The sequence below is a fragment of the Esox lucius genome, chromosome 10, assembly GCF_011004845.1.
Source record: "Esox lucius isolate fEsoLuc1 chromosome 10, fEsoLuc1.pri, whole genome shotgun sequence".
NCBI lineage: Eukaryota > Metazoa > Chordata > Actinopteri > Esociformes > Esocidae > Esox > Esox lucius.
Genome location: NC_047578.1, coordinates 10,462,950 through 10,472,427, shown reverse-complemented (window position 1 = coordinate 10,472,427; position 9,478 = coordinate 10,462,950).

The window sequence follows — 9,478 nt, the reverse complement described above, 5'->3', positions numbered from 1 at the left end:
CTTAGCCAAAGCAAAAGGTTGCAGGCACGGAGCATTTCCAAACCAACTGGGAGAAACAGCCTGCCATGTAAGATGCAATCCAACAAGAGTCAAAAATGGCAGATATACCTAAGATGATGAGAACACTGGGGAGAAAGTGAGCTTTGGCTGTGCAGAGAGTCTTTGTGACACCAAAGAGAGCAGTCTTGAAGCCTGGTGGGTCAGGGTCAAGAGACAGATGGAGACTTGTCTGTCATTTTCTATGTTAAAAGGAGTCAAACTTTGGTTGCTTGAGAAGCGTAGAGTCTTTGGGTTAGTCAAATGAGAAGCAGCCGATAGTCAGAGATGAGTTGATAAGGGAAGTGAGGAATGGGAAGAGAAATGTTCTAAAGAGATTTAAGGGGTAGACTGATGTCACTAGTTTTGGAAATGTGTCTGTATAGAGAGGCTGAAACTAGTGCTAAGGTTTGTTAAGGTTTGTTAAGGTTCGTTGTGTATGTGGCAGCACTGGACACCATGGTGTAATTATATAGAAATATGCATGTTTCTGTCAACAACTTCAACAAACATTTAACATGTTTTTATAGTTCATAAAAAAAATGTCTGTCAGAACCTTTTCTCCTTTTGATTATTGAAGAGTATTTGGGAATGTATATGTATCTATTCCAGCCCCTAAAAATGTAATCCCATGACAGCTTGCTCCTACTACTTTAGTCCAGCAGGTGGAAGCCTTTCATGATGTCCTGAGGCTTCTAACTGACAGCTCTGTCACAGTAGTGACTGGTGTTGTCTGCCTGGTGTTCAGTGTCCTGTTTCTGGGCCAGTTAATTAAGGACCAGGGCATAGCATGTACAAATGACGGGCATAGAGTGTGACCAATTCTGTTTCTGGTAATGGCATGTGTATGTAAAGCTCTGTGAGATGTAGATGGAGTAAGGGAGGCAGGGTAATAAAATATGCATGAAAACAATGTGTTTCCATTGCTAAATATGCTTGTTGTACTACAGGCATTATTGTAGTGCTGACAGTATTTTCTTTAATTGCTGAAATACATGTGTTTTCTATATCGGTATCTACATGGAATGTACTATAATGAGAAGATACGCTTGTAGGTGATATATATAATCTTTCAAGATATTGTACAGCACAGAATAGGAAATTACATAGTGGGTAAGCCTTTTTCGATTCCACTTTGCTTATCAAGGCTGTATCTTTGCAGATTTCCTTAAAGGGGTCACTGGAGGTTCTAATTAGCTCCTATACCCTCAACATTTGAATTCCTTCACCTTAGCGACAAATTGCAGGGGCAAGAACGAACATGCTGATGAAGGGCCGAGGGGAGTGTTCATTTGTAATTCTGCTTTTACTTAGATTATTTTCAGGCAATACATTTTTAGGTTGCTTGCTTTTGATTTGTTTGAACTGAAATCGAGGGTGAATGATGGCTGGTGTGTCAGGGCTATAGACTTTGGGTTATGAGTGAAGTCTCATAGTGGGAAACATCTACCCATATCTAGTTTTTAGGTTACAAATCATAATTAAAGTAAACCACAAATTAAGTCCATCCATGTGTTCAGCAAAAAAATTTACCACGTGCCTGACTTTGTTTACACTTCTACGTACTCTTTCTGCGGCTTGACGTCACTGAGGACCCCGGACCCCACCCCATTTGCAAGCTGCCTAGCAGCATGTAAGCGCGCAAGATTGCAGGAGCGAACTGAGGAAACTGCAAGCATTTGGACCATAACATTATTCCAGAAACACCATATATTGTGAGGATGGAAGAAGCAGATCAAGGTAATGTACTGGCAGTATTATAGTAATATTATTGACATAATTTAAAACACTGCTTAGTTAATTTCTTACCAAAGTTTGCGAGCTAGCTGTGTAGGCTAGCTAATCACAGCATATGCTACCTAACCCAAGAACATAAACTAGATTTTTTGTGTGTGTTCGTTATACCCGTAAAGGTAATATATCGGCATTTTAGCTCAAGTAATGCCAGTAAAATAGGAGTATTATAATATGTACAATCCTCTACAATGCTCATGTTCCTGAGTATGGAACTAGGGCAAACAGTTCAAAGAAGTTTTCACACTGGTTCTTCCCGGCTACTTGTTGAACGCTTTTGAAACAGGAATTAAAGAAAAGTTCAACAATATTGTTTAAGGAAAACTATGCTTTTTACAAAAATACATTTATGCCCGTTGCTCTGCAGTTATATTTCAGTGAAGGGGGGTGAAAATAAGTTTTACCATATGTTTGCTCTTGAAACGCACACGCACCACACCTCTGTTTAGATGTGTCACGTGCTAGATTGTTCTGGCTATTGATAATTAGCGTTTTATAGTCCCCCTATGACAGTTAACCTCATCACGTTTGTGCTTTTTAAAGTTTTTTGATTATACAATTTGCCTGGTTCAATGTAGACTATCTTCAATGTTATAACTAAGTTGTCAGATGTTGGATATACATGTATGTTATGGTATGGATTTGGTTGACGTTCTCTACTGTATTATGGTGGCTTTGATTGGCACTGTTGTTGTGTTAATCATGTGCTGTTTACAGGATATTTTTTGGTAGCCTATCAAAATCTCTCATGTTTCTCTGAAAGAAGGAAAACACTTCATGTCTCTACAGGTTTAGCTTTTAGTTACGCCCAAAACTAGCCTAGGCTACACCTTGTGCAATAGCAATCCAGGTAGTAGCCTGTTCCACTTGAGCATTTCAATTTTAAGGCGAAGCATCAGTTTCCGCTTCTGCTCTTTTGCACTCTCTCCCTCTCCCCCTCTCCTCCTCCTCCCCACTGCCTCTTTCTCCTCTCCTGCATAGCGCCCATCTGCCTGTTGCCTCTCTCTCCCTCTTCACCCAGCATGTCTGTGGGCCTACCTCTCACGTCTCACTGCAGCTGGCATGCAGGCCAGCAAGCTGTGTGTTGTTCAAACAGCAGAATACAACATGATGCCAGAGACACTATCTTGTTTGTGTGCTCTGCAGGACAGGCTGGCAGATTGAAAGAACTCTGTGACCTGCTTGGCATGTCTTTGATCTGAAATGTTAGTCTGCTATGCAATTTCCTCAAGCTCCCCTGCTTGTGTGCTGTGTCTGAATGTTCAGAAACCTGCAACAGAAACCAAAATATTGCTGTTGGTTGTTTTTAAAAACATACGCATATTAGTCATTTTCCCCAATAGCAGAGCACGCATTTAATATCCTTCAAAAGGCAGCATTCCTGAAATGCCACTATTTATCTGTTCAAATGCACAATTTTGTCCCACTGTAGGCTGCTGTTTGTCAGTATATTAAGTGACTTCATTGCTATGAGTTCTCTGGGGTTTTCAAACCTCTCCTCAGGAAACCCCAGCCGGTCCGGGTGTTTGAATCACTCCTAAGCTAGAACACCTGATTCTACTTGTTGTTATTAGTGAATCTGCTGTGCTAGTTCAGGTCTACAGCTAAAACGTGGAACGTTGGGGGTTCCCCAGGAGAGGTTTGAAAACTCCTGCTCTAATTCACAGGTTTGTTGTTCTCAGGCAGCTGTCCTGGCAACAGATTGTTGTTAATATTGCTGTCAGAGCTTCAGGTAAATGCAGTAACAGAGTCAGTATCTTACTGTGCCTTGATCTAGATCTGTAGCCTAATTGACCATATTCCTTTTATATGTTAGGCCTGAGATATGACTTTCTGAAGACCCATTTTTGAAACATACCCCTATTATAATATAACAGTATAAAGTGTTGTCTCTGTCGTAAGCATTCCAGGTTCATTCAAACATTGTTCTGAAAATAAAACAGTTTTAGCAACAGCTAAATGCCTTTACGTTGTGGTTGGCAGGTGTCACTGAGAAGAGTATCCTAACGTATGAAACGGCTCCAGTTCAGCAACCATACACAGTGAACTAGGACTGGGCAATGGCTGCATTTACACATCGTCAGAAACGACCTGTCCAGACATTGTCGATAGATAATGTAATCATCTTTTTTAATCCCTGGGAAGGGGTGTTGGTGTTGTGCCCACAGGGGGGGAATTATTAACACACATTACTTGTTAAAAAACACTAATGGTATAAATATCTTATTATATAAAACAGTGAACTTTAAGTATCTGGGCAGTGACAAAGGTTTTCATTGTGTGTGTATTCATGTATTTTGCATTTGAAATTGCAAAATGAGTATAGTTTTAAAGTGCAGACTGTAAGCTATATGGATGATGGATTGGATCTGATTAAAAAAAATATTTTCAGGACTAGGCTTAATCTGTGTTTTGGATAACTGATTAAATTTTTGAAATGAAAGGGTACATTTGGTACCCATTAAGCCCAGTCCATAAGTCATAAAACTTAAAATGAGCGATGAGTCTTTAAATATATCTCCACTTTGTTAAAAAATTATATATATTTTAGATAAGCATACTCTAGATGACACCTTTTTTTTTTTTAAACTCTTTGGTGCAATTGTTACCATCAATTACCTACCTACAGTGTGCTGTCTGGGATTTTCTTTCCCTCAGTTTAAGTGTGTGGGAATGTTTGTCTGTAAAATATGGCTAGATGTTATTTAACTCTTTTTAAATATTGCTCTCTGCTTTGATGTGTTTAATGTGGGTTGTGTGTACCAAAATATATACTTTTTCTCCAGAATCTACATTTGAGACTGGCACCCAGAGATAATATTTTTACTACAAACATTTAAGATGAGCGCTCCTCTCTCTTTTTTATGGAGGTGTGTGTAGTGAAATGTGTGAGCAGAGATGGACCTCAAAATTGGCTACTAGCGTGATGTGAAAGGGCTGATGTTTTTTCCCCTCCATTATGACATAACATTTTTGACCTGCTGCTTCTTTGTGTAGGACTAGGTTTAGGGCTACATATCTATTTATTACAGACAATGAAATGTGACATGGTCATCGAATTAATGGCAATATAGGGCCTAATGCTGTCTGTGTGTTAGAGCTTTTGACAACCTTATAATTTATCTTTGTGCTTATTGAAGCACCTAAGATAATCCACTTCGACTTTTGGAACTTTGTACAAAAATCCATTATGACAATCTCCTTTTGTAAGGTAGCATGACCGCAATCAAAGTACGACTGGATGCTTGTTATATATTATTCTTCCAGTATGCTACAAAACGTGTTTTTCTCAGTAAAGTGACCTAATCTAATGATACCACAAAAGGATGTGGGTTATGGCAAGGTTAAGCTAATTAAATATTGTACACAAGTAGCTTCATTGAGAGACCTGGCTCTGGTCTTTGGGTGTGAGCTGGCAGCATTCTCAGCCCTTCCATCTGAGGTGAACACTCTGCTGACTCTGAGTCATGGTGAACTCTGTAAGCCTGCGGTTGCCCCCTTCCAGAAGCTGTCTTCTTCAAAAGTAAAGTTTTCCTACATAAAAATTATAGCTGATTTCACTGTGTATCATTTATTACAATGACCGCCCACAGGCCTAGCAGAGAAATAGGAAGTCTGAAGTTTGCTAATGTGGGCATATGTTGTGGTATTTAAAGTGTAGGCCAATTGAAATAAAATAAGAAACTTTAGAGCACGTTAATGTTATAGAGTCTCATTCTGTTTCTCAAATCAAAATCTGGCTATTTATCACAAATGCATTTCCCAGCTCTAGATCAGACTGCAGCTGTCTGTAAATTATGCTGCTTTAAAAAGCAAACTTTTCATCAAGCATAATAATAATAATACATTTTATTTTTAGGTGTCTTTCTAAGCACTCAAGGTCACCATACAAGACACAAATCACAATAAAGATAAAAACAAACAGAACATTGTTAAAAGCAGAATGAATCGTGATGAACTTTGCTATAAGCAGATGAAAAGTGATCGTTAGATATGCTAGTGTGAAAAGATGAGTTTGCAGACAGATTTTGAAAATGGAAAGCGAGTTGATGTTACGGATGTCTGGTGGAAGAGAATTACAGAGGCGAGGGGCAGAGCGGCTGAAGGCTCTAAACCCCATATTGGTCAAATGGGCTGGAGGTACAGTGCTATCATGGAAGGCGAGAAAGTGTCATGTCAGCGTGGATTTGGTGCCAATGAGGAGACATTAAGTTTGAGGAAGTTGCAGGAAAACCAGTATTTGATTTCCGTTAAGCATTCAGAGAGGGAGGTGGGTGGGAGGGTTGAGTTAGGTTTAGTTGACCGGTATAACTGGGTGTCATCCGCATAGCAGTGGAAATGGATATTTTAATTTACGAAAGATATGACCAAGAGGAAGTAGATGATAAACAGAAGGGGCCCCAGGACAGAGCCCTGGCGAACACCAGTAGTGACGGGAGATGGCTGTGATTTGAATGTTCTGAGTTGGATGAATTAAGTGAGGCCAGAGAGCCAGGATTTAAACCAGTCCAAAGGTGTGTCAGTTATACCAATAGAGACTAGTCTGTCAAGGAGGATGTTATGAGAGATGGTGTCAAAGGCTGCACTCAGATCAAGGAGGATGAGAATGGTTACTAGTCTAGAGTCAGCTGCCATGAGAAGATCATTAGTGATTTATACCGGTGCTGTTTCAGTGGAATTCTTCATAGAGGTTATTGTGCATGAACCTGAGATGTTGGGGTTTATTTTAATTGTTGGGGTCTGCACCAGGTTTCTTAAGTATAGGAGTTGTTGCAGCAGATTTTAGAGGTGAAGGAACAGTGCCAGAGATGAGAGAAGAATATGTAATGGTAGTTATTAGGGAGGAGAGAGAGGGTAAGCAGGCTTTTACCAGGGTGGTAGGTAGAGGGTCTAGCTGACAGGTAGTTGGCTTTGACTTTTGAATAAGGTCAGATATTTCAGCAACAGAAGGAACCGTGAAACTTAAATGCACGAGAAAGAGGGGCTGAGAGACCTGAAAGGTAGTAGTTGTCAGTTGCTGGTGGATCTTATCAACTTTGGTGTTAAAAAATGACATACAAGTATGTAGCTATAAATTATAGCTTAATTTTAGATTTGTAATCAAAACAGAAAGCATGTTTACTTTGGGCTTATTGACATTAAGCCTGTTCTGCAAGTGGATTGCTTGAAATCCAAGTGTGTTGACTATGTGACAAATAACTGTTTGTGACAAAGCCAAATAAATATTCTGTCTAAGCTTCTATTACAGCTTCTTCCCCAGTGCCTCAGGAGTCCAAAGTTAGTGTTGGGAACCTGGCGTTCCGCAACTCAAACAAATACTCACTCTATGACAGATGATGTGCTGCTGTTGACATAGGCACTACACAGAGGAGCATTCAGACTGCCCTTGCGTCTTCACCTGACTTCTTGAAACACTGCTACTGGCTTAAATTAGGTTTAGAAAACGTAGGGTTCTGCTGACTGTTGTTGCAACTTATTGGCTTACGCAACAACTGGTCTACAAATAGGCAACACATTAGGCTTCAACTGCCGAGCTGAACTGTACTGACACCAAATTAGAGAGGCCTTTCTAGAACATGGGTTTTTAAACATTGTAGGCCCAAGACCCGAAATAAAAAATGGACCGTTCTCCTGGGACTCAAATTAAAGGGGAATGACAACAAATATCTGAATTGCTTAAAGTAATTGTTGGACTTTCTCTCTTTATGCACACAACTCTCACTCAATTTAATAGAACTTTGTCCAAACGATTATCTAAGTGAAACACCAATGTTTGGTTACAGTGGAAACACTATTGAAGAACCCCAAATAAATTGTGGTTCATGCCATAAATATTTTGTGATTTTATTTCTGTCTTGGGTTTTAGATTTTTACCTTTTCTAACATCTCCAAAGACGACTCTTGGGCTTACTGCACAAGCCAAGTTACACAAATTGTACATATCCATCGTTAATTTAAGGAAAAATTATTATTGATCAAACCGTGAGTTTACTTCTGGTCAAGACACATAGTTAAAGAATCACTAAACTAGATGGGTTTTGTTTTTTCCATTGAAAACTCCAGCTGGACATCACTTTTCCTCCCATTCAAAACCTGTCTAATCTAATATATCAGCACCTTCTGCTTGATAGTTGTAGCGTAATGCTTAGCCTATTTATTGCATCACAAAAGAATGGGACTATTTCACATTCCTTGTTGAGTCAGCTGAATGGATTTTTCTTTTTTTTCCTCTGGGATTTGATATGCTTGTGGCATTTTCAGAACCATGGACAGTGGTCCTTCCCCAGAAAGCAAAGTTCTGGAACCATCATCTAGCACTTGGTTTCGCTGTATTTAAGTATGAATAGAATCAAGGTTACGTAAGCAGGGATTTCCTCGTCTCATCACGCTCCAGCATCTCCTTCAGACTAGCCTGGCACCTGCCAAAGCCAACTGAGACTACAGATGATGGTTGACACCTATGGTTGACACCTGTGGTTGATGTTGTCGACATCACTGTCACAAACTGTCTGTGTTATTGAACTTTACCTGATCGGCAGTATAACATGCTAGGTGGCCTATCCCTTATTGTAATCCACTATTTCAATAATTGCGTATGTAGATGGTAGAAGGAGGGGACAGCACCAAAGCATGCTGGGCCTAATGCCAGATCATCCTAACCTGTTTTTGCCACTTACTTGTGTCATTCTATCAATCATGTAATAAATCTATAGCCATGACTGAGCTCCATCTCAGAAAATTGGTATTTGTAAATGGCCTAAATTAACCAATCAGCTGTCATTTTCTGTGGTTTAGGACACAGCTCAAAGGGCACGTGGATTTCATCCATATCTGGATAGGGAAACGTCATCTCGGCTTACTTTAAGTATAACACATATGTATTTAAATTATTTTGTTGATTTTAGATCATTTGGCTTAAGTAACAGATGTCCCAGCTCGTCTATGTACGAGCCCTACCAAAAGCATTCTACAGGGGTAGGCGGAAATAATAACTGGTTGCGTGTGTGCGCGTGCGTGTTGCGTTGCTATTTTTTTCCCCCCATCAAAACGTGAGATAGGGCAAGTCTGTGCTGTGCAGTTGCTGTTAGTCTTATGAGGGCCAGAAGGATGGAAAGATTTGTTTATCCTTGCTCTTAATGAACTTGGACGTCCCAACCTTTGACTATATTACACAAGAAAACGTTATATGGCATTGTCCGTTATAGAATATGCATCTATGTCCTCTTACCATCTCTGAGTGATTTGTGAGAGCCTGAAAAGGTTTCAGCCACTATCAGATGAAAGCTTCCCTCTTCTCCCTGAAGGCCTAGATAGAACACCCTTGTCTTCAATGGGGCCACTATCATAAAACACTACAAATGGCAGGCCACTCCCCTCCCCACGGTCTCCCATGGTGCCCCAGGCTGTGTCATGGGCAAGAGACCTAAATTACCCTCCCGACCCACCCCCCGCCCCCATCGTTAGGTGTGGAGAAGTCCTTGGCCTCTTTGTCTCCACACTGTCTGGCTCCCGTCCTGCCCCTGACCAGTCAGTGTCCCATGATTCCACTTTTGATCCCTCCACCATGTGACACGGCGCAGGAAATAATATACAACTTGACTAGTCTCTGTGCTGTGGTGTATTAACCACTTAAAGGGACATTTTTGTG